Here is a 24,415-nt window from a genome sequence, read left to right as displayed (position 1 = left end):
AAACAAAAATAATATACAACTTATTTATTTTAAAATGTTAAACTAACATTTTTGCGACAAATCAATTAAAGAGCTCTATTAAAACGACTTTCCTTTAGCTTCAAGCTTTCTGAGAACCAGGTAGAACCAATAAAAAAAAATCATGGCAAATACTCGGGAAATGTTGATGAGCTAGCACATTTCAAGCATGCTATTGCTAAAACGTCATTCCTGTTGTCAAAAGATGAAATTACAATAAATTTAGTTATAGATTTAATTGGCTTTTATTTGTGATTCATGACTCAGAGTAGCCTCCATGCTGCAAAATACAATGAGGAATCCCAATGGACAATGGCAGAATGGTGGGTTTTGTAAGGAAGGAACAAGAAAATAGAACAATAGAAAAAAAGCTGATTGGTTAACCTCAGGTTACTTAGTTTACTTTTTTTTTGTAAGGGTTAAAACAGAGGCAGCTTGCTTACCACACGTTTCAAATAGACTGAAATGTTCTGTTTTCAGAAAAAATTGGTCTGTTGGGGGATCTATGTGTTTCCTTAGTTTTATTATCTGGCATGTAGCATGAGTGACTTCATTTTAGTTTGACCTAGTTTATTGGGGCTGAGTGTATAAAGACCAGACCAAAACAATGGTCTTCCATAATTTTGTTGAACACTGCTCTTTGGAGCTGGAGCTGGCTTGGGAATCTCTGCCAACCCTCAATTATCTCTCTCTCACCAGGAAAAACACCCATTGCTTGTGTTACTGCGGGAGGTAACGCAATTATGGGAGGTATACTCATTTGCATTAGAGTCTTCCGTAACCCTCTGTTGGCTATAACTTAGGGTGAAAACCAACTGACAATTAAGCTATCAGGGTAATAATCATTTGGCAAATTGAAATCTAACACTGTAAATGGTCTTTGTCTTTGAAAAAGTCACATAAACAATCAATGGTAGAAAAGGCCAGTCTTGTTAGACCATGGGCCTTTCATTATTGCTGTTCTCTATTACTCCTAGTGTCACTTATTACTTCATTCTTTGGGGCACAGGAGTCAGGGCTGTAGACAGCAAACTCTGGTGACCTGGTGACTCTACTTTGACAACAAGCAGCAACTGTGTTCTTTGAACTAATCAGCTCAATATAAATTTTCCTGTTGTATAGACATGATCTAAAAGACATAAATATTCTGGAATTTTAAGATATTTGTATCAGTATAAAACCATGGTTTAAAAGTTAATTTTAAAAGCTACGGCCTATGTAGGCTGGATTCTGAGATTCGAGTTTTATTTTCAGGTGAAGTCTTTGTTTAAAAAGCAGGTGTATCATCAGAAAAAAAAAAAAAAAAATGCTTATATCAAAGAGCAGAGGAATTTGGTCCTGTGAGTGATCATTGCTCTGGGACCATTTTATGCAAATCAATCTGTAAATATGTAGCAGTTAGACAGCTGATGGGAGGGGGAAGATTGAAGAAAATTAGTCAGGTGGAGAGCAGGAAAATTACTCCGTCTGATTAGAAGAAGATAATAATAGTGTTTTCACACAGACCAGCAGCATCGTGGTGTTTCTTCGTTTCATTTATCTTTCATTTCTGCTTGCTTTGAGGTGAGGGTGGGGAGTCTGAGGACCGTGGGATGGCTACACAATGTGGTAAAGGTGATCAGAAAGAGTAAGGCAATGGAATACATTTCAGATTAAGACATGGCTATTCAGGTCTCTCATTAAACAGATGACCAAAAGCTGGAAATGTAATTGTATGACTTTTCACCCAAAGCCCATTGGAGTTTTCACAGCTACCAACAAATCGTGGTTGAAAGAGGTATTCCACCAACGTCTTAGGGAAACCAAGAGCTACTTCCTGACGTATTTAAGAAATTTTTCTTTTAAATTTTAGGTCATAAATATGTACCTTTAAAAAAGTATAGTGTTAAAGACTAGTAATTAGCTATATTTAGTATTTTTCTTATTTATGTAATTAGAGTTTAAGTTTACTTGAGTTGAAACTGAAACAATAACTATATTTGACTTAATTGTACCTGAGTTTGGAACATGAAACCATAATTAAACAAACTGTGGCTAAAGTGTACATTTATTCTAACAAATCAAAAATTAAAAAATAATGGTGAGTGTGATAGCACTGTTCTGTGGCTTGACATTGATGATGGCCACATATATCTGCACTTGGATAAAATTGCATTAAACTGAACACATACACACATGTACTTACAACTTGTGAAATCAGAATAAAGTCAGTGAATTGTATCAGTGTCAGTTTCCTGACTGACTGTGCTATAGATATGCAAGATGTTCTGCTGGGAGAAATGGGGCAAAGTGCTCACCAGTGAGCTCTCTGCATTATTTCTTACAATTGCATGAGAAGCCACAATTATCTCAAAATTAAAAGTTACAATACATGGTGAATATCATGAAATACGTTGCTCTTTATATATTTACTTTCTTACAAATTGATATTTAAGCATTGCAAAAGCTAATACTTTTGAAACTACTCTGATAAATTATGAAAGAATTCAGAATCAGCAATTTTTTTACAAAGCAGAAAGTGATAGGCTTTTACCTACATGCCGTCTATCCATGGTCTTCATTTTAGTCCATCTTCTGCTGGTATAACAAAATATCATAGACGAGGTAATTAAGAAAGAATAGAAGTTTATTTGGCTTATTGATCTGGAGGCTGGGAAGTCTAAGATCAATGGCCTGCATCTGGTGAGGGCCTTCTTGCTGTATCATACTGTGATGAAAGGCATCACATGGTGCAAGTGGGAAACAGAAGGAGGAAATCAGGCTGAACTTATGCTTTTATCAGGAGCCCACTTCTACAATCACTAACTCATTCTTAAGATAATAGCATTAATCCATTAATGAGGACAGGCTCTTCATGCTTAATCATGTCTTAAACGTCCCACTTTTTAATACTGACACAATGGCAATTAAAGTTCAAAATGAGTTTTGGAGGGGACATCCATACTAGAACAGCTCTAAGAGAAAAATCTTGAATTATTATTTTGTTCATGCACTGTGGTCATAAAATTGCTAGCATATAACTAGTATAAATTACTTAAAATTAATTCAACAGGACAGAGAAGCAGAAGACAATGTGGTTTATACTAATATCTACTATAATAGTTAGTAAAATAGTGTATCATTTTTAAGACTTTTGCTGAATGAGTGGATTATAGTTGCTCTTGCTTAGGGAAGTGGAGGGCTCACTATGTGAGATGATATTAATTTGATTCACTATTGTAACAATGTTACTGTACAGTATGTATATCTCATACACTCATGTTTATCCATTAAGTATACACAATAAAATTTGTTTTAAAAAATTATATTGTACAATGATAGATACATACAATTTTGATTTGTCAACAAATAAATAAAATTTAAAAGAGACCTACTATGAACATATGAGGAAAACCACATTCTTTGATCACGCATGTAGAAAAGTCAGTTTGAGCAAAAACATTAAAAATCTTAGAGCATATTGAAACATATTTTCCCAAATAATTATCAAATATATAGATAAATTTTAAAAACCACAAACTAGAATGTATTTACTTATTTTTCTTTTACTATGTCAAATGACTGTTGACTATGTGGAATGTTAAAAATTAGTTAAAATAAACTAAGCAAATTTATTTCTTAATTCTTAAAGATCCTTACAAAATACGAATCTATTATTTTTGAACATGCATTCAGCTATTTTGAACGGCTTCAGTTTAGTTCTGTGCCCGGTGACAAAGATATAATAGTAAAAATAAAAAACGGGGTTGACCTTAATGGAGTCTTCCATCCAGCTGAGAACTTTTTGAAACAATAATGCTATAATAAAATTTATTGCTAACTAGTAGTGACAGATCTGGTGCTAATTACTCTATATGTATGTTTTCCATTAATGCTCACCATAAACTTTCAAGAAAACCCTGGGAGGAAGGTTTATTTGATAAAGGAAGATTTCTTTTTTTTTTTTTTTTTTTTTTTTTGAGAGGGAGTCTTGCTCTGTAGTCCGGGGTGGAGTGCAGTGGCCGGATCTCAGCTCACTGCAAGCTCCGCCTCCCGGGTTCACGCCATTCTCCTGCCTCAGTCTCCCGAGTAGCTGGGACTACAGGCATCCGCCACCTCGCCCGGCTAGTTTTTTGTATTTTTTAGTAGAGACGGGGTTTCACCGTGTTAGCCAGGATGGTCTCGATCTCCTGACCTCGTGATCTGCCCGTCTCGGCCTCCCAAAATGCTGGGATTACAGGCTTGAGCCACCGAGCCCGGCCATAAAGGAAGATTTCAAATGTGATAGAATGAGTTAGAACTTGGAAGAACCCAAGATTATAATAGATTCCAATGATAAATTATAAAAAGGAATATTAATTTAAACTTAAAGCAAAAAATAATTATTATTTGAACTGTAAAAGAGAAGCATTGCATAGGCTCAATATACTGACCTATACAGAAGGGAAATATAATGCTAGTGTACTGCTTTATGTTTCAGGGAAAAAACATTATAGTCATATTAATGAAAACAGTTTACTGGTACTCACCTTTTAAGTAGACTAACATAAATTATATTTTTTAAAATGAAAAAGATTATGAGCTGGGCGTATTGGCTCACACCTGTAATCCCAGCACTTTGAGGGGCAGAGGCAGGCAGATCACGAGGTGAGGAGATCCAGACCATCCTGGCCAACATGGTGAAACTCCGTCTCTAATTAAAAAAAAAAAAATTAGCTAGGTGTAGTGTCGTACACCTGGAAGTAATCCCACCTACTCAGGAGGCTGAAGCAGCAGAATCGCTTGAACCCAGGAGGTGGAGATTGCAGTGAGCTGAGATCGCACTACTGCACTCCAGCCTGGCGACAGAGCGAGACTCCGTCTAAAAAAAAAAAAAGATTATGGGAGAAAATATAAAGAACAGCACAGAGTTACAGTTGCTACAGGCTGAGAGGTAACAGGGAGTTAGGAAAGATACAGAGAAGGAATATCAAGATGGACCTCTGATGGTTGATGGAACAAGGAATGAAATTTAAGGATATTTGAGATTGAAGAGATCATTTCCACCAAAAAAGAGCATATACTTTATGTAAGGATGGATTCTAAAAGAAAATAAGATTTTGAAGCAGATAGTTCATATTGGATATATTGAGCAAAATCAGATTTCTGATCCAAAAATGAAGATTTGGATATTTGTAAATATATAGAGTAAAATAAGTAGCTTCATGACTATCAAACCTTAGATGTATACCACGATTGTGATTTTTACCCATGTAATTCTCCACATTTTCAGGCAATGAATCTTGCCTGAGTCTTCCAGTTTGCATGCAGCCAAACTTTATTCCTGATTTTTGTTCTTAGAAGTCATGATACTGATTGCCAGTCAACCCCAGCCCTTCTCAATCCAGTCCATCATCTTGACCTAGTGCCATAGAAATCTAATCCTTGGAAACTTCAATCCTGACTCCTGTTAAGAACACAGGCTTCTTTCACTGTGCATGGTGTACATGGTCCTCACTAAGAGATTACAGTTTGTAAGCATTTTACTTGCTGAAAACCACCAGCACAACAAAGCACTGTAGTAGCAATGCAATACCTGGAAAGAAAATGATTCCCAATTTAAGCCTAGTGAAGTATTGAGAAATTCTTAAAAATAATTGTTGATCTGAGGTAATTTGTTTTACAGGAGTAGACTTGCAACATAAAGCACATTATTTCTGCATCTGCTACAGACATCATGTTTGTTTAAAAGCATTTAGGCAGTAACAGTTTTGCTAAGTAAGGCAGGTATGTAAGAGGCAAAACTTCAGAGATGGCAATGGCAATGATTTTGTTTTAAAAGCTGTCTCAGAGAGGGAGTCATACCTCCAGTTTGCTTTCCTGTGAGGTTTAAAGGAAAGAGCATGGGCTTAGATATTAGCAGCAAAACTGGAACAGGCACCCGGGGAAATACCTCAGACTGTTTCAGTTTACTCGACTGCAGAATGAACGTCTACTATCATCATTCACTGAATGGTCAACATGTTTGAACACCAAGTAGTAACAGCTAGCATGTACTGGACACTTACTGTGTGGCAGCCTCTGTACTGAGTCATGAATCTCATGTGATTCTTCCAATTATGAGAATCCCCATTTTAAATAGGAGGACTTTGAGCATTGAAGGTCACAGAGGTCCTAGTTCGTTGTAAGGCTAAGTAGTGGAAAAGAGACAGAAACGTGTATTTTCAGTTCCAAAGTCCTCATGCTTAAAATGCTACCCAAGATGGCCACTTTATGTGAACTCAAAGGTTCCCACAGTCCAGACGTGGTGACTCATGCCTGTAATCCCAGCACTTTGGGAGTCTGAGGCAGGAGGATTGCTTGAGCCCAGGAGTTTAAGACCAGCTTGGGCAACATAGAGAGACCTTGTCTCTACAAAAAATAAATAAATAAAATAAAATAAACTGGGCATGGGGTGCACACCTGCAGTTCCAGCTACTCAGGAGGAGGAGGTGGGAGGACTGTTTGAGCCTGGGAGGTCAAGGCTGTAGTGAGCTGTGATCATACTACTGCATTCTAGCACTCCAGCCTGGGCGATAAAGACCCTGGTTCCCACAGCTCAAATATTCTGTTTGTAGCTTTCAATTCCTGTTCCCTGAACCTTGCAGGTGGGGCTCACAGCTACTGTGAGACATTCCAGTCCACATATGTACAAAGTGCAATTTGTAGACTGGGTAACATTATACACATGCAGAACCAATCGAGGAAATCATAAAATCATAAAAGAGATTGTGAACATGGTAAAAAATGTGGGGGAGAGTGGTTAGGGTTTTAAGATATGAATCTTGGAAAAATTTAAGAACTAGTAGACAGCTCACCAGAGGAATTAATAGAAGACAACTTGATGGAGATGAGTGCTTCTGATTCAGTCAGTGCCCCATCATGAGGAAGATTTAGAAGTACCAGAAAACAAATTGACGTTACACAATCTGGCAGAAGGATTCCAATTATCTAAGACTGCTTTTGATGTCTCTTATTGAGACGGTGTCTCACTCTGTTGCCCAGGCTGGGGTGCAGTGGTGCAATCTCAGCTCACTGCAAACTGACATGGACTCTTCTATAACACAGGCACTGAAATTAAACAAACAGTGAAAGAAGGATTGGTACTGTGTGGAAACATTTCTAGATAAATGGAAAAGCAAAAGAATTGGACAAAAATTATAACATACTTCAGTAAAGTTTTGGTATGTGTGCCTGCATCTCCTGCCTCTCCTTTTACCTCCTCTCCCTCTTCCATCTCTGCCACCCCTGAGACGGTAAGAACAACCCCTCATCTTCCCGCTTTGCTCAGCCTACTGAACATGAAGACGATGACAAGGGACATCTTTATGATCATCCACTTCCACTTAATGAATAGTAAATACACTTTATCTTCCTTATGATTTTCTTCATAACACTTTCTTTTCTCTAGCTTACTTTGTTGTAAAAATATAGTAGATAATATATATGTGAAATATGTGCTAATGGACTGTTTACAGTAGCCGATTTATGAGTAGGTAGGCTTTGGGGGAGTCAAAAGTTATACACAAATTTTTGACTGCACAGGGTTTAGCAGTCAAATCTCACATTGTTTAGGAGTCAACTGTATATAGATATCATGTTTTCTTTATTCATTTATCCATTGATGAACATTTAGGCTGTTCCATATCTTGGCTATTGTGAATAATGCTGCAATGAACATGGAAGTGCAAATATCTTGTCAAGAATCACATTTCATTTTCTTTGGATACATATTCAGAAGTGGGATTACTGGATCATATGATAATTTAATTTTAATTTTTTGAGGAATCTCCATACTGTTTTCCATAATGGCTGCATCAATTTACATTACCATCAACAGTTTACAAGAGTTTTCTTTTCTCCACATCCTCATCATCACTTTATATCTTTTGTCTTTTTGATAATAGCCATTCTAAGGAGTGGCTGGGTATCACTTCAGATGTGAAGTGATATCTCATTGTGGCTTCGATTTATGTTTCCCTGATTAATGATGTAGAGCACATTTTCATGTACCTTCTGGCTACTTTCATGTCCTCTTTGGAGAAATGTCTATTCACATGGTCTACTCATTCTTTAAATCAGTTATTTTGTGTGTGTGTATGTTATGAGGTTGTACAAGTTCCTTACATATTTTGGATATTATCCCTTTATCAAATGTATAGTTTGCAAATATTTTGTTCCATTCCATAGAACATTCTATGGAATGTTTCCTTTGCTGTGCAGAAGCATTTAAATGTGATGGAATACACTTGTCTGTTTTTTGCTTTTGTTGCCTGTGCTTTTGGTGTCATATCCAAAATATTATTTCAAGACAAATGTTGAGAAGCTCTTTTCTTCTTTTCTTCTAGGATTTTAAAGTTTCATCTCCTATGATGAAGTCTTTAATCCATCTGAATTTGATTTTTGTATAAGATGTGAGATAAGAATGCAACTTCACTATTCTGCATGTGGATAGCCAGTTTTCTGGACACCTGTTATTAAACTGTCTTTTTCCCTTTGTGTGTTCTTGGCACCTGTGTCAAAGATCAGATGTCTGGAAATGTGTAGATTTATTTCTGGGCTCTCTATTCTATTTCATTGGTTTATATGTCTGTTTTTATGATAGTATCATACTATTTTTGTAACTGTAGTTTTGTAATATATTTTGAAATCAGAAAATGTGATGCTTCCAGCTTTGTTATTCTTGGTTAAGATTGCTTTGGCTCTTCGGGTTCTTTGTGGTTCCACATGAATTTTAGGATTATGTTTTCTATTTCTGTAAAGAATGACATTGAGATTTTGATAGATATTGCATTAAAGCTGTAGATCACTTTGGGTAGTCTAAACATTTTAACAATATTAATTCTTCCAATCTATCAGCATAGAATGTCTCTTCATCGATCCATCTTCTTTAATTTCCTTCACTAATGTTTTATAATTTTTAGTGTACAAGCCTTCCACTTCTTTGATTCAAGTATTCCTAAGTATTTTATTCTTTTGTTACTATTGTTAATGGGATTGCTTTCTTAATTTACTTTTTGGACAGTTTATTGTTAGTGTATATCAATGAAGCATTTCTGTAGATTAATGTCATATTCTACAATACCACTAAATTAATATATTAGTTTCAATTTTTTTTGTTGTTTCTTTTGAGCTTTTAAAGTTTTCTACAAATATGATTACATCATCTGCAAGCAGAGACAATTTTACTTCTTCCTTTCCAATTTGAATGACATTTATTTCTTTTCTTGCCTCATTGTTCTACCTATAATTTCCAATGCTATTTTGAATAGAAATAGTGTGAGTGGGCACATTATCTTGTACTAGATCTCAGAGGAAAAACTTTTTCCTCACTGATTATGATGTTAGCTGTGGGCTTCTCATAAATGGCCTTTATTATGTGTTGCAGTGAGTTTGTTCTTTGTCTATTTCATTGAGGTATTTTTTTTTTTCCATGAGCAATTGTGGAATTTTGTCAAATGATTTTTCTGAATGTATTGGGATTATCATGTGATCTGTTAATATAGTGACTCACATTGATTGATTATGTTGAAATATCTGTGCATCCTAGGAATAAATTCCACTGGGTCATGGTGTATAATCCTTTAATGTGCTGCTGAATTTGGTTTGCAAGTATTTTATGATGGATTTTTCCATCTATCTTCATTAGATGGATATTGGTCTGTAGTTTCCTTGTGGTGCCTTTTTTTAGCTTTGGTATCAGGGTGTTGCTGGCCTCATAAAATGAGTTTGGAAGTATTTCCCCCACTTTTTTTGAAGTATTTAAGAAGCATTAGTATTCTTTGAATGTTGGGTAGAATTCACCTATGAAACCATTTGGTCCTGGACTTCTCTGCATTGGTAGGTTTTTGATTACTGACTCAATCTTTTTATTTGTTACTGGTTTGTTCAGGCTGTCTGTTTCTTTTAGATTCAGTCTCAGTAGGTTGTACATTTGTAGGAATTTATGGCTTTCTTCTGAGTTATCCAATTTGTTGGCATATAATTTTTTATAATAATCCCTTTTGATCCTTTTTATTCTGTGGCATCCGTTGTAGTGTCTCTTCTTTTATTCTTCTTTTATTTATTTGAGATTCCTCTCTTTTTTTCTCATTCTAGCTAAGCATTTGTTGATTCTGTTTACTTTTCTAAACACCAACTTGTAGTATTGTGATTTTTCCCATTAATTTTTCATTCTCTTTGATTTATTTCTACTTTATTCTTTATTATTTCCTTCCTTCCACTAACTTTGGGCTCTACTTTGTTCTTTTGCTAGTTCTTTGAGAGATAAAGTTAGGGTGTTTGTTTGAGAACTGTCTTTCTTAGTGTAAGCACTTATCACAATAAACTATCCTGTGAGTATGGCTTTTGCTCCATCCCATAAATTGGGTGTGTTGTTTTTATTTTTGTTTGTCTTTAGATATATTTAAAATTCAACTTTGATTTTCTATTTGACCCAATGATTACTCAAGAGTATATTGTTTAGTTTCCATGTTTTCATAAATGTTCTTATTCTCTTATTGTTAATTATTTCTAGTTTCATTCCATTCTGGTCAGAAAAGATACTTCGTATGCTTTCAATCTTAAATTTGCTATGACTTGTTTTGTAATCTAATGTGACCTAGCTTAGAGCATCCTTTGTGTGCACCTGAGGAGAATGCACATTTTTCTGCTGTTGGTTTGAAAGTTTGGTGTATATCTGCTGGGTCCATTTGGCTTATAGTGTTTTTCAAGTATTCTTTCTCTTTATCGATTTTCTGTGTAGATATTTTCTTGAAAGCGGATACTGAAGTATCCTACTCATAGTTTGCAGTCAATTTCTTCCTATAAATAAATTGCTAATAAATAATTCCTATAAATAAATTCCTGTAAATACTTGATTTATATGTTTAGGTGTTCTGATGTTGGGTACATATATATTTATGCTTGTTATATCTTTCTATTGAATTCACAGTTTTATCATTATATAATGACTTTCATTGTCTCTAAGAAGTAGTTTTTGACTTACACTCTATTTCATCTGATATAAATATGTGTGCCTGCTTTTTTTTGTTACCATTTGCATGAATTATCTTTCCATCTCTTCACTTTTTGACTTTGTATAGCTTTTTAAGTCTAAAGTGAATTTCTTATAGACAGCATATAGTGAGATCTTATTTTTTAAACATCTACATAGCCACTCTATGTCTCCTCATTGGATAGTTTATTTACATTTAAAGTTATTATTAATAGGGAAGAATTTACTGTTGTAATTTTGTTAACTTTTTTCTGTCTGTCATGTAGTCCTTTGTTTCTGTTTTTCTTTCTTGCTGTCTTCCTTTGTAGTTTTGTGTGTGTGTGTGTGTGTGTGTGTGTGTGTGTGCGTGTGTGCTGATAGTCTTGGATTCATTTGTCTTTTTCTTTTGTGTAACTTCTCTCTATACTTTTTTAATGGTTTCCATGGGGCTTTTATAAAATATCTTATTGCTATAACAAATATTTTAAGTTGCTAACATTTTCACTTTCATAAAAAGCGCTACATTGTTACCTCTTGTCTCTTCAACATCATATGTTATTGATGTCACAATTCATATCTATTTGCATTACATATCTCTATTAACATAATTTTAGTTATAGTTTTGTTAATACTTTTTAAACTTATATGCTATAATTAATAGTGATTTACCTGCCACCTTTACAATAACACAGTATTCTATATTTCTATATATATTTATTTTTAGCAATGGCTTTTATATATTTTTATGCTATCATGTTGCTGTTTAGTGTCTTTTTATTTCAACTTGAAGAACTCCCTTTAGCATTTCTTGAAAGGCACATAGAGTAGTGATTAACTATCTCAGACTTTGTTTATCTAAGAAAGTATTTTTCTTTCCTTCATTTTAGAAGGAATCTTGCCTGATATAGTATTCTTGTTTGTTTTGTTTATGTTCATCACTTTGAATATATCATCCCACTCTCCCTAGCCTGAAAAATTTCTGCTGAAAAATCTGCTGATAGTATTATGGAGTTTCCCTCATATGTGGCAAGTTGCTTTTCTCTTGCTGCTTTCAAAATTCTCTCTTTAACTTTTGTCAGTTTAATTATAATGCATCTTGCTATGAGTCTCTTAGGATTTATTTATCTTATTTCGTGCCCTTTTGGCTTCCTGGATCTGGATGTCTGTTTACTTCTAATGATTTGGGGAATTTTCTACCATTATTCACTTGAATAAGCTTTCTGTTGTTTTTTTCTCTCTTTTCTCCTTTTAGAACTTGCATAATATATGTTTATTTGTTTGATTGTGTCCCATGACACTGTTTTTCATTCATTTTCTTGTTTTCGTTTTACTTCTCCGGATGCTTTCCAAAGAGCTGTATTCAAGTCATTTCTTCTCAAATGACTTACCTGCTTGATCTAGCCTGTTGTTGAACCCCTCTATTGAATTTTTATTTCAATTATTATATTCTTCATCTCTATGATTTCTTTTTAGTACTTTAAAACATTTTCTGTCTCTTTGTTGAAATTCTAACTTTTCTCACATACTACTCTCCTGAACTTGGGGGTACCTTTATGGCTTTTATTTTGAATTATCTGTGAATTCTAAGCCACATATCTTCATTTTCATTGGAGTTAAGTTTTTTATTTATCATGTTCTTTTATTTAAAACATATTTCCCTCTTCAAAATTGTTTTCTCTGTGTTGATATGTGTGCATTAGAAGAAACAGCTATCTTTTCAAGTCTTCACAGACTGATCTCATATGAAATAAGACACTAACCAATCAGCACAGCCAGAGATTTTGGATGCCTCTCAAATGTTCATGCTCATTCGGACCTCTGTCTCAAACCCAGGAGCCTGGAATGTGCCAAATCCCACCAGTGTACCAAGACAGGAGGGCAGAAGCCAGTCCATCTAGTAGCAACTAAAAAAATTGGGGCATTAGATGACTGGTCCAATCCCTTCTCTCCTCAGAGAGAAGCTGGAAGCTGGAGTTTATCACCTACTTACTCCCCTTTGAGCTGGGGAGAAGAGCTATAGCAATGCTTGTACTCGTTCATTCTGTACGCTCTTTCAAACTGCTTTTTTGCTCTCTGCAGCTCCCAGGGGCCTAGCAGATGCAAGATCCTAGTGGCTCTCAGGGATAGTCAAGTTATAAGCCAGTCCCTTGGGTAGCAGGCAGAAAAGTTGGTCAGCTAGATATGCAGTGAAACTCCCAGGGAGAAGCTGAAAGAAGCCAGATAATTGGGGCACTAGATGTGCAGTCCAACTCCTTCTAGAACTAATTTCCTCTTCTTATAAAGATGGCAGTGATATTGAATTAGAGCCCTCTCTAACAATCTTATTTTAACTAAATTACCTCTTTAAACACCGTATCTCCAAATACAATCACGTCGTGAGGTGCTAGGGGTTAGGATTTCAACACATCACTGCTCCCTTCTCTCACAGAGAAATGCATGTGCATACATGGGGTTTCTCAAAACCTTCAAGTCTCTGATTTTCCCTGCTACTTCATGGCTTTTCTTCTGTAGGCTTTTGTTGGCTCTACTTCCTTTTCTTGTCCTCCGCTTTTCTCTATCTACTCATACTTTTTATAGAAAGTTTCATCCAATCTCCCCTCAGGGATTCTAATGGCCATCTTAAATTCAACATGGCCAAAACAGAAATTTTGATTACTTTAATCCTCAAATAAATTCCTCCTGTCTCTTCTAATTACTACCATTGCTAAGAATCAAAACTTTGGAGTCATTTAAGCTTTTTATATCCTCACACCATGCATTCAATGCAGAAAAAAAATCCCACTGTCTCCACCATGAAATATAAATTCTGATTTCCAAATTACATTCTCACCACTTCAATGGCTATACCATCCTCGTTCAAGTCTACATTATCTCAAATTATAGCCATTTATTCCTAAGTAGTTTCCATGCTTTTAAAAAATTCTTTAATTCTCTACATTTCCCTAGATTGATCTTTTAAAATTATAATCCTGAATTGTGGTTATGTGATGTGTACATGTGTAAAACATGTGGTCTATACATTTAAGATACTCTTGGTTTGCTTTATGTACATTTTTAATTCAATTCCAGTGGATGCAGGGAAAACAAACATGATTCAGTTAATTTCTTATCCCTTCTCAGATATCTTCAGTGGCTAAACATTATGTTCTCAGTTTTCTGCAAGTTCCATATTCTGGGTACCCTGGAGCCCCTTACTTCATTTGTCACTGTCTGTCACTTATTCCACACTTTTACACAGTTCGCACTGCTCTTCTTACTATTTTTTTGTCAAGTTATTGTTTATCTTAGGGTTTTATATCTGTGCCTCAAACACCTTTTTTAAAAACATCACTTCTGTCCTTTTCAAATATCACTCCATTACAGAAGACCCTACCTGATGGCTCTGTAGCAAATAACATAGCTCCTCTTTCATTATTCTTTGTCTTCTCTCACTGAATTTTTTTCCTTCACAGAAATGATATTTTCAGGATATTATATATTTAGGTATTTTGATTTTTTTGTCTGTTTTCTCCATTAGTGTATTCCCAAACCTACAATAAGGCTTAGTACATTGCTAGTACTCAGTAAGTATTCTGAATGACATAACAAAATATGCCTATAAAATCAAAACAACTTAAAAAATTATTTTGAAACCCAGGGCCCTGGTGGTGTAGGCACCCAAGGGAATCTCCTGGGCAATGGAACAGAACAGAGACCTCTGAAATAAGCCCACACACCTACAACCATCTGATCTTTGACAAGCCTGACAAAAACAAGTTGGGGAAAGAATGTCCTATTTAATAAATGGTGCTGGGAAAACTGGCTAGCCATAGGAAGAAAACTGAAACTGGACTCCTTCCTTACACCTTATACAAAAATTAACTCAAGATGGATTAAAGACTTAAACATTAGACCTAAAACCATAAAAAACCCTGGAAGAAAACCTAGAAATACCATTCAGGACATAGGAATGGACAAAGCCTTCATGACTAAAACACCGAAATCAATGGCAACAAAAGCCAAAATCAACAAATGGGATCTAATTAGACTAAAGAGCTTCTGCACAGCAAAAGAAACTATCATCAGAGTGAACAGGCAACCTACAGAATGGGAGAAAATTTTTGCAGTCTATCCATCTGGCTAATATCCAGAGTCTACAAGGAACTTAAACAAATTTCCTAAAAATAACAACCCCATCAAAAAGCAGGTGAAGGATATGAACGGACACTTCTCAAAAGAAGTCATTTATGTGGCCAACAAACATACGTAAAAAAGCTCATCACCACTGGTCATGAGAGAAATGCAAATCAAAACCACAATGAGATACCATCTGATGCCAGTTAGAATGGTAATCATTAAAAAGTCAGGAAACAACAGGTGCTGGAGAGGATGTGGAGAAATAGGAATGCTTTTACACTGTTGGTGGGAGTGTAAATTAGTTCAACCATTGTAGAAGACAGTTGATTTCCAAATTCAGTGGTGAATTTGGTGGTGATTCCTCAAGGATCCAGAACTAGAAATACCATTTGATCCATCAATCTCATTACTGGGTGTATACCTAAAGGATTATAAATCATTCTACTATATGTTTATTGCAGCACTGTTCGCAATAGCAAAGACTTGGAACCAGCTCAAATGCCCATCAGTGACAGTCTGGATAGAGAGAATGTGGCACATATACACCATGGAATACTATGCAGTCATAAAAAAGAATGAATCCATGTCCTTTGCAGGGACGTGGATGAAGCTGGAAGCCATCATTCTCAGCAAACTTACACAGGAACAGAAAACCAAACACCATGTTATCACTCATAAGTGGGAGTTGAACAATGAGAACATGTGGACACAGGGAGGGGAACATCACACTCCAGTGCCTGTTGTGGGGTGGAAGACAAGGGGAGGGGTAGCATTAGGAGAAATACCTAATGTAGATGATGGGTTGATGGGTGCAGCAACCCCCCATGGCACATGTATACCTATGTAACAAACCTGCACGTTCTTCACATGTATCCCAGGACTTAAAGTACAATAATAATAATAAAAAAATCATTTTGACTACAATTTTGACACTATTTTGAAGAAAACTTATAGTTTGAGGTACTCTCTTCTGCTCCAATTCTCCATTTTGCTTTGTGTGCAGAGCTTCAGCTTAAATGGAATCTATTGGAGGTAATTCCATGAAGCAAAAAACAAAAAACAAAAAAACAGAAAAGAAAGAAAAATATCTTTTTTTTAATTCTATGCAAATTTGACAGTTAAACTTTACTAAAATTTGATCAAAAATTACTTTTGCTTTCATACGCAATCAGAGACAAACCTCATATGGCACACGTATGCTTTTTCTCTAAACATTTGCAGTTAAATAAAGCCCTGCCATTTAAAAGATATTTTCAAATGGAAAGACTTATGCAAGTACAACTATCCCCACACTGTGTAAACAAGATGTACCCCAAAACATATAATGAGTTTTGGCCATTTTAATCTGCTTTTAGTATATTAGGGGAAGACTCTATTTCTAAAAAATAACATTCTGGGGGCCGGGCACCGTGGCTCAAGCCTGTAATCCCAGCACTTTGGGAGGCCGAGACGGGTGGATCACGAGGTCAGGAGATAGAGACCATCCTGGCTAACACGGTGAAACCCCGTCTCTACTAAAAATACAAAAAGAAAACTAGCCGGGCGAGGTGGCGGGCGCTTGTGGTCCCAGCTACTCGGGAGGCTGAGGCAGGAGAATGGCGTAAACCTGGGAGGCGGAGCTTGCAGTGAGCCAAGATCAGGCCACTGCACTCCAGCCTGGGCTACAGAGCGAGACTCCGTCTCAAAAAAAAAAAAAAAAAAAAAAAAAAAAAAAAAATCTGAAATATTTTGTAAAAGAAAGCAATGATTTACAATACTAATAGTCTGCCTCTAAGTTTCAGTACTTTAAAAATCTTGGAGAAATCTTAATTTATTAGACCCTTTTTATATTTAAAAATATAATTGTTCTAAGAATAATTATAATAACAATGAAATGATCACAGGGTAATTATAAAATGAAATATAATTATGAGCAAACATTATAAAGCACAATAGTTTTTAAATACTAGAAATTATTCTTCAAGCAAAAACAAGAAGTATTTGAAGGCTCATGGTTTGATGCACAATGACAGAACAAGGGAAAATTTTATTTCATCTCTAAAATAAGAAAACCATGTTTGAAATAAAAGATACAGAAACTTTTTCAATTAATCAGTGCCTAATAAATATAACTGGTTAATCTTGACCATAAAAGTCAATCTTATAATCACTTTTTTTTTTTGTAAGTTTTAATTTTGGTTGAACTGATTGTCTACCAACTTAGCATCATTTTCTCAAGTTTTCCTTCTCCTAAAATTGAGTATAAATTTACTCTTAAAAATGAATTGCTTACCTTTCCAATTTTTAAGAAATATCCTTCAAAGTGTTAATTAGGACTTGTAGACACACTAAACAAGAAGCTCCCAAGTAGAAATATCTTATTTTTCTATGTGTCCTACCTTTCCTTGTCCTCACCAACCGATGACTACAAACAACGTTATACTTCTTTATTCAGTCAAATAATAATGGCATAAGACCCAAATAATAATGGCCACGTACTTCCTTCCCAGGAATTACTTCCGCATAAAAGATTTCCCACGTTTCTGAGAGTTTTCTTCCAGACAGTTCTGCACCACGTGACTCCAAAGCAAGAGCCTCAAATTTTTTTACTTGGCAGTTTTCTTACTACCAGTCGTCCACCCCTGTTGCCAAAGATACTCGTGAAGCAGGAGCTTTGCTGGGCAAAGCTGTTTGTGCTAATGCTTCTACTACTTCCACCACACCTATCTCAGGTGTGGTTGCTGTTCATAAACCTGTTCAAAGGTCAGTTTGTCTACTCTTAACTGCTGCACAGATGTTGGCTGCTTCTGGAAGCCAGGCCCTGCACTGCTCTGCCGTGACTACTAATGGCAACCTCACTCTATCCTGCTGCTGGCAAACAGCAGAAGCCTGCTGCCCCTACTTGCTTCCATACTGGCCCTACATTACTGGAGAATGCCATTCCACTCCAGGAATGACTGTAGGCCTTTCCAGACTTGGAGTTTATTCTCCCCTAGCTCCAGGCCCTGGGAGAAAGACTGTCCTCCATCTCAGTTCAGGTTTGTGCCTGACAATCTACCCCAGGATTAACCACTACTTGGGATGATTGACAGTGGGAATACCCTTTCACTTCAGGGAATAATTCTATCTTAACCCTCCAGGTTAGAGACTTGACCTATGACCCTGATAAAGCCACTAAAAATTAACCCAAGATTGGCAAATTTCCTGAAATCCAACTATTCAGTCTTTCTTATGATCACTTTGTTACTTATATTAAAACCAGACTGCTACTTGATAACTTGAAAGCTTTTAAAGTTTGAACTGAATGACCATCCAGGCTGACTACAGTTAATAAATCTTAACAATGAAGCTACTTTTGTTAAAGGCTACCAGTAACTATGTAAGTAACACTTTATAGTGTACTTAACATTCTTTATAATTTAACTATAGGCAATAACTCACATATCTGCTAATTTCTAGCTTTTTACTGATCTTCAGAACATACTGGTTATAATTTGATGACAGTATCAGACATGCCTTCAGTGCAAATTATAATTTGATTTCTCTAAATAAAATATACATTATAATTATAAAATACATATTGGAACTACATGTTTAGAAATTTTGAGTCTTGCATACATGGGCATGTACCTAATGTATACCCATTGTCTTACGGGGGATGGTGCTCTCATGTGGAAGCAAATCTGTGTCCAAGTGCTCTTTGTTCTTATCACTCCACTATTAAATAATTGCCTAAGACTTGAGAAGTATTTAAATAAGAATATTACATAATAAGATTTACTGGACTTAACTCTGTTCCCAGATGTTCAAACTCATATTGACTTTAACTCTCTTACTCAGAACATCTATCATATGTGACCATTCATGTACAAATGAGGCTAAGTAATTATGCAGGGTATTAGCATATTGGTGCACAGTGATGTGAAGTGAATTCCAGATTAACCCTCTGAGCTTTTATACGAAAATGGGAAGAAACCGATATCCATTTAAATAACACAAGAGATGCTCTTTTATTCTACTGAGAGGCATTTCTTCAAGTGAACTTTAGGATCATCATGTTCAGGCACAAATACAATGAAAGTTACAAATCTCCATACTTTACAATGTTGTTTTGTGTCTAAGAGTCTGTCTAGTTCAGAGTAAAAACAGAATTAAAATTTATATTTGGACTTAGGCAAAATGTCCTGATATATACTTCCAGCTCTATGCATTTATTTGCAAAAGACTTTGAGTCTCTTCATAAATAACTTGTGCACACTTCAGGATCAGAATACATTTGAATGTGTGCTGACCCTTGGAGAGGGTCCAAATAAATCTAAACTATAGAGAGTGCTATGAGATCTTTGAGAGGATGTGAAGGAATAAATAGTCTCATCAGTCCGTCTGGATTTGGTAACAGCCTGAATTGTAAGGGTCAGTGATTCCGAGGACAGTGACAGGCTGCATTTGAACTCACTTTTCCCAAGGCCTCTATGCAGTTCCTATGTACCCTGTTGAAGAGTGCTAAATATTAAAAACCAGGATTCCTAGTGGGGCAAAATTAGAATTTATTACCCAAAATAGAACATTTTTGAGAGGCAGCAAGGATTCTACAAAAAGCACCAAAGATTTACAGGTGGACTTTAATGGTAAAGAGGTCTGAAAGCCATAGGCAAGAGTGACTCAGAGGCAGAGACCCAAAGTCAAGTCATAAAGGCAAAGATTTCTGAGTTGCATTCACCATCTGCTGTGTAGCAGAAGCAGCTTGCAGCTATATAGTAGTCTGTGCAGAGAGTGGTGGTCTGTCACAGAGGCATGGGGCAGCAGCCTGAGGGAGTCCATGCAGTGACCCTGGGTGGGTATGGCCGTGATCCCCAATAGGAACCACGGAAGGCTTAAAGCAGAGGAGAGCCACAGCATGGATGGCGATGTGAGTAAAAGGGATAAAAGACTGACTAAATGTCCTGGTTTGCTTGAGATGGTCCTGGCATAATTATTCATGGTACTTCTGTATTAGGTGCTGGTAGTGACTCACTCAGATTATCTTGTAGCCTCTTGTACCCATATCTCGATTGGTATGTAGACTGCTGATGGCTTACAGCTGATATCGCATCAGCCCTTTCTGCACAACACACACACTTAAATGCAGAATTGCCTCAGCTTTCAGAAAGAAAGAGGCCCTTCAGGAGTGAGTCACAGTCCATGGTGCGTTTTAACCTAAAGAGCGCTCCCTTGCTGAATCACATCCACATGAATCCTCGTTTCAGGTGGGCTCCACTTCCAGGGCAGTTGCTCTAACGCAGCCTTTTTCACTCTCAATCGGGTCCTGATTTGGATGATAAATTTGCCCTAAGTGTCCAAGTCTAGCACAGGCAACATCAACAGAGGCAAGCAGAGTGAAGGCGGGTCCTGGTTGGGAGAATCAGTGAGACTGCAAGACAGCAGCAGGCAGGTGGAAAGAAATGAAGAGAGATTGTGGGCAGACCATATATGACAGCCCCACGCTAGAGATTTCATAGCTATACTGTACAGAAGAGGGATGAGGTGCTGTGCTAGTGTGTGAGAACTGTTGATCCAACAGGCTTTGGTTCTAACTGTTCAAGTGAATTTGATTTGTGTAATCCTAGAAAATATTGTTTGTACTGATATTAATGTAACCTAGACATTGGCTGAAATTACCCCATCCTTGTTACTAAGAAAATAATAGCACAGTTTTACTGACTCCCTTTGGCAATATGAAGGCCACTGGTGAGATGACCTGAGCGCTGATGTGGTGGAGTCTTGTGGGGGAGTTACACTTGACTGGAAGACCAAGAGGGGAGGGAGTGGTGATATGAGACTACTTTGAAGAGTTTGTTACAAAGAGAATCAGTAAACAGGACTGTAGATGGAAAGTGACCTAGTGTCTAAAGATGATCTTTTTTAAATATAGAAAATACTGAGGTATATTTCTATGTCAATAATAAAATTTGCTAATGCTTATATAGCTTAGCACATACCAGAATGTGTTCTAAGTGTTTTACAAGTACCAATTTATTTAATTCGTAATTTTCATAAGAACCTCTTATTTTACAGATAAAATTGACTCACAAAAAGGGTTAGTAATGGACTCAACGCAGCTACTAAAGGGTGGGGCCAGGATTTCAAACCCAGTTATTTCCAGAGCACATGGTCTTTAGAATACAGGACACTGGCTTACATAAACAGAGAAATGATCCTCTCCGGAGAGAGAAGTTGATTGGGACAAAAAGGAGAATACTGCAGGAGCCAAAGTACTACAGGTGTGAGAGAGGACTGGGATTAGTATGCAAGTGAGGAGATTCAAAATTTAGAAACCAGGAGCATTCATTTGCTGGACCATAGATGAAGGGAGGTTGTTAGGCCTCTGTGGTGACTCTACTCTGATTTTGTTTTTATTTCCTCAATGTAGTAAGGGATAGGAGTGAAGTGAGGAGGGGCAGTATTAAATGTTTAAGAAGAGAGAAGAGGTGTGAAATATATGCAAAATAATTACCTCTGCGCTTCCATTTGCAAACATAGGCTTTGAAGAAGATATCGACCAAACTAAGTCCATCCTAAATTTAAGACCTTGGCTCCTGATTATTGTAATCTCGGGAGACTTCATCCACCTATGCTGCAGGTACTCTCTTAGTGATCCAGGAATTATCTTCTTCTTGAGGCTTGAACTTCTTTACATGGCTGACTTTCATGAAAATGGAAGATCTCTCTTTTCTAAGAACACTATTAAGGACAGATGGGAATTAAAACAAGGTTTTAAAGTGGCCAAGGGGTAAATCGAAGTGTTTCATGTGCCTCGTTAAAACAAAACACCACAATTGAGAAAGAATGAACCTTTAAAACCAATTGTCTGAGGCCTCACCCCAGGAGGTTTTATTTCCCTACAGATTAAGCATGTCTTTTCATTTCCTTGGAAAGAGATCTGCTTGTAAAAGTGTTTTATGTACAGTTTAAGTGCCATGCTTGTGCTGTTCCAGGAAAATGTGCATTGTCATGCAAGTGTACCCTGTACTTCCCTTCTTGCTCCCTGTCAAGGCATGTCTCTGTCACCTGGTTCATTTGTGCCTGACACATTCAAACATGAATTCAAAATAAGTTATAAATGTGCTTACAGTTGGCAAATAATGCAGTCATTCCTTCTTCTTCTCATATTTTCAATTGTAGCTAACCATCCTTGATCTAGGCTCTTCTATGCATTAGTCTGAATGCCAGGACATTCTTGATGCAATTTCTAAACTAGAAAAACACAACCATTTTGAGAAGAAAACAAAAGGTGCCAAAGATTTTACCTTACAGGTTTAAATGACCAACTGTATTTAACCAATGTCAAGTTTTCCCAAAGGTTTCCTAATATCCATTTGACTCTTTCACATCTAATGGGAATTTTCAATGAAACCAGTTAATTAATGCATGTTTACAAACCTGGTCATAAAAATAATATATCTTCACTCTCCTAACCTCTTTCTTTGTATCTACTACCAGAGTTACACCTCTTCCATGGTTGTCAGTGGCCATTATAACCTTAACTTCTCTTTGTCTTGTCTCTTGTTTATATCCTATCAGTAGCATTCGCCTATCTTGTCTTTTGATCTTTCACCTTACACCTGTACTTTTCAGACCAGCTTTAAGTTTTTATATCTTTATGCTGACTCACTGGAACACAGAGACGATACTGGAACAATGCATTTAAAGACAATTTTATTGTTCAACTACTAAAAATGATGATGAAGGTTTATATCTCTTGTGGTGGAAAAATGCATACCATATAATGTTAAAAGACAAAAACAGATTATTAAAGAGTACATAGAAATGTAATCTCAAGCCTGCAATCCCAGCACTTTGGGAGGCCAAGGTGGGTAAATCACTTGAGCCTAGGAGTTCAAGACCAGCATGGGTAACGTGGCAAAACCCCGTATCTACAAAACATACAAAAAAAAAAAAAAAATTAGCAGGCAGGGCATGGTGGCATGCACCTGTAGTCCCAGCTACTCAGGAAGCTGAGGCAGGAGGATTGCTTGAGCCTGGGATATTGAGGCTGCAGTGAGCTGTGATTGCATCACTGCACTCCAACCTGGGAGGCAGAGCGAGCCCCTGTTTCAAAACAAAAAAGAAAAGAAAGGGAAGAAAAGAAGTATGATCCCCTTTTTTGTATCAAAAATTTTTTTTTTCTTGTATAGAAAGTAGTTTGGCACCGCGTGTTCTCACTCATAAGTGGGAGCTGAACAATGAGAACCCATGGACGCAGGCAGGGGGATATCACATACAAGGGTCTGTCGGGGGGTGGAGGGCAGGGGGAGGGAGATCATTAGGACAAATATCTAATGCATGCGGGGCTTAAAAGCTAGATGATAGGTGCAGGAAACCACCGTGTACCATGGCACATGTATACCTATGTAACAAACCTGCACATTCTGCACATGTATCACAGAACTTAAAGTAAAATAAAATAATATTAAAAAGAAAAAAAAAGTAGTTTGGAAGAATTGGTACCCTAATGTGAACTGGTTATCTTTGGTTGCATGGTGGTAATACAAATCTCTTAATTTTATTCATCAACAAAGGTATTTTACTAGTTTAACATAAAGCACGGGCCAGGCGCGGTGGCTCACGCCTGTCATCCCAACACTTTGGGAGGCCGAGGTGGGGAGATCACTTGAGGTCAAGAGTTTCAGACCAGCCTGGCCAACATGGCGAAACTCCATGTCTACAAAAAATACAAAAATTAGCCAGGAGTGGTGGCACACACCTGTAATCCCAGCTACGCAAGAGGCTGAGGCAGGAGAATCACTTGAACCTGGGAGGCAAAGGCTGCAGTGAGCCAAGATCATACCGCTGCATTCCAGCCTGGCTGACAGAGTAAGACTCGACCTCAAAAAAAAAAAAAAAAAAAAAAAAAAAGCATGGGGTTGGGGGACAGCAAAGAATACCTTTCTTTCCATGTGGCCTTTCATGTCTTAGAATTTTAAGTCACCCAGAAATTGGTGTGTGGGGTATTTCTCAGCTCTCATTATTCTATTTATTTGGTTTGGCATGCTTTTATGCATAATCACCAGAGCTACTTAATTATATATTTAATCCTAATAAAATGCTAGCCAATATGGTAGGACCTGAAACTAACACTGAGTGTAGGATCAATACCTTTTCAGAGTTTTGAGGAAAAAAAAACAGATAATTAAATATATGATTACAACGAATAGCTAATTGCCATAGTTAGGATGTATAGGAGGTTATTGGAATGTTTAAGAGGGACATGTAATCCAGTGTAAAGACACCAAGGAAGGTTCTCTCAATGAAGTGATGTCATGATAAAGAGAGAATGATTTGGGGGAGGAG

Source organism: Piliocolobus tephrosceles, chromosome 2, assembly GCF_002776525.5.
Source record: "Piliocolobus tephrosceles isolate RC106 chromosome 2, ASM277652v3, whole genome shotgun sequence".
Lineage (NCBI taxonomy): Eukaryota > Metazoa > Chordata > Mammalia > Primates > Cercopithecidae > Piliocolobus > Piliocolobus tephrosceles.
The sequence above is the reverse complement of the archived record's forward strand: the minus strand, read 5'-3'. Positions refer to the sequence as shown.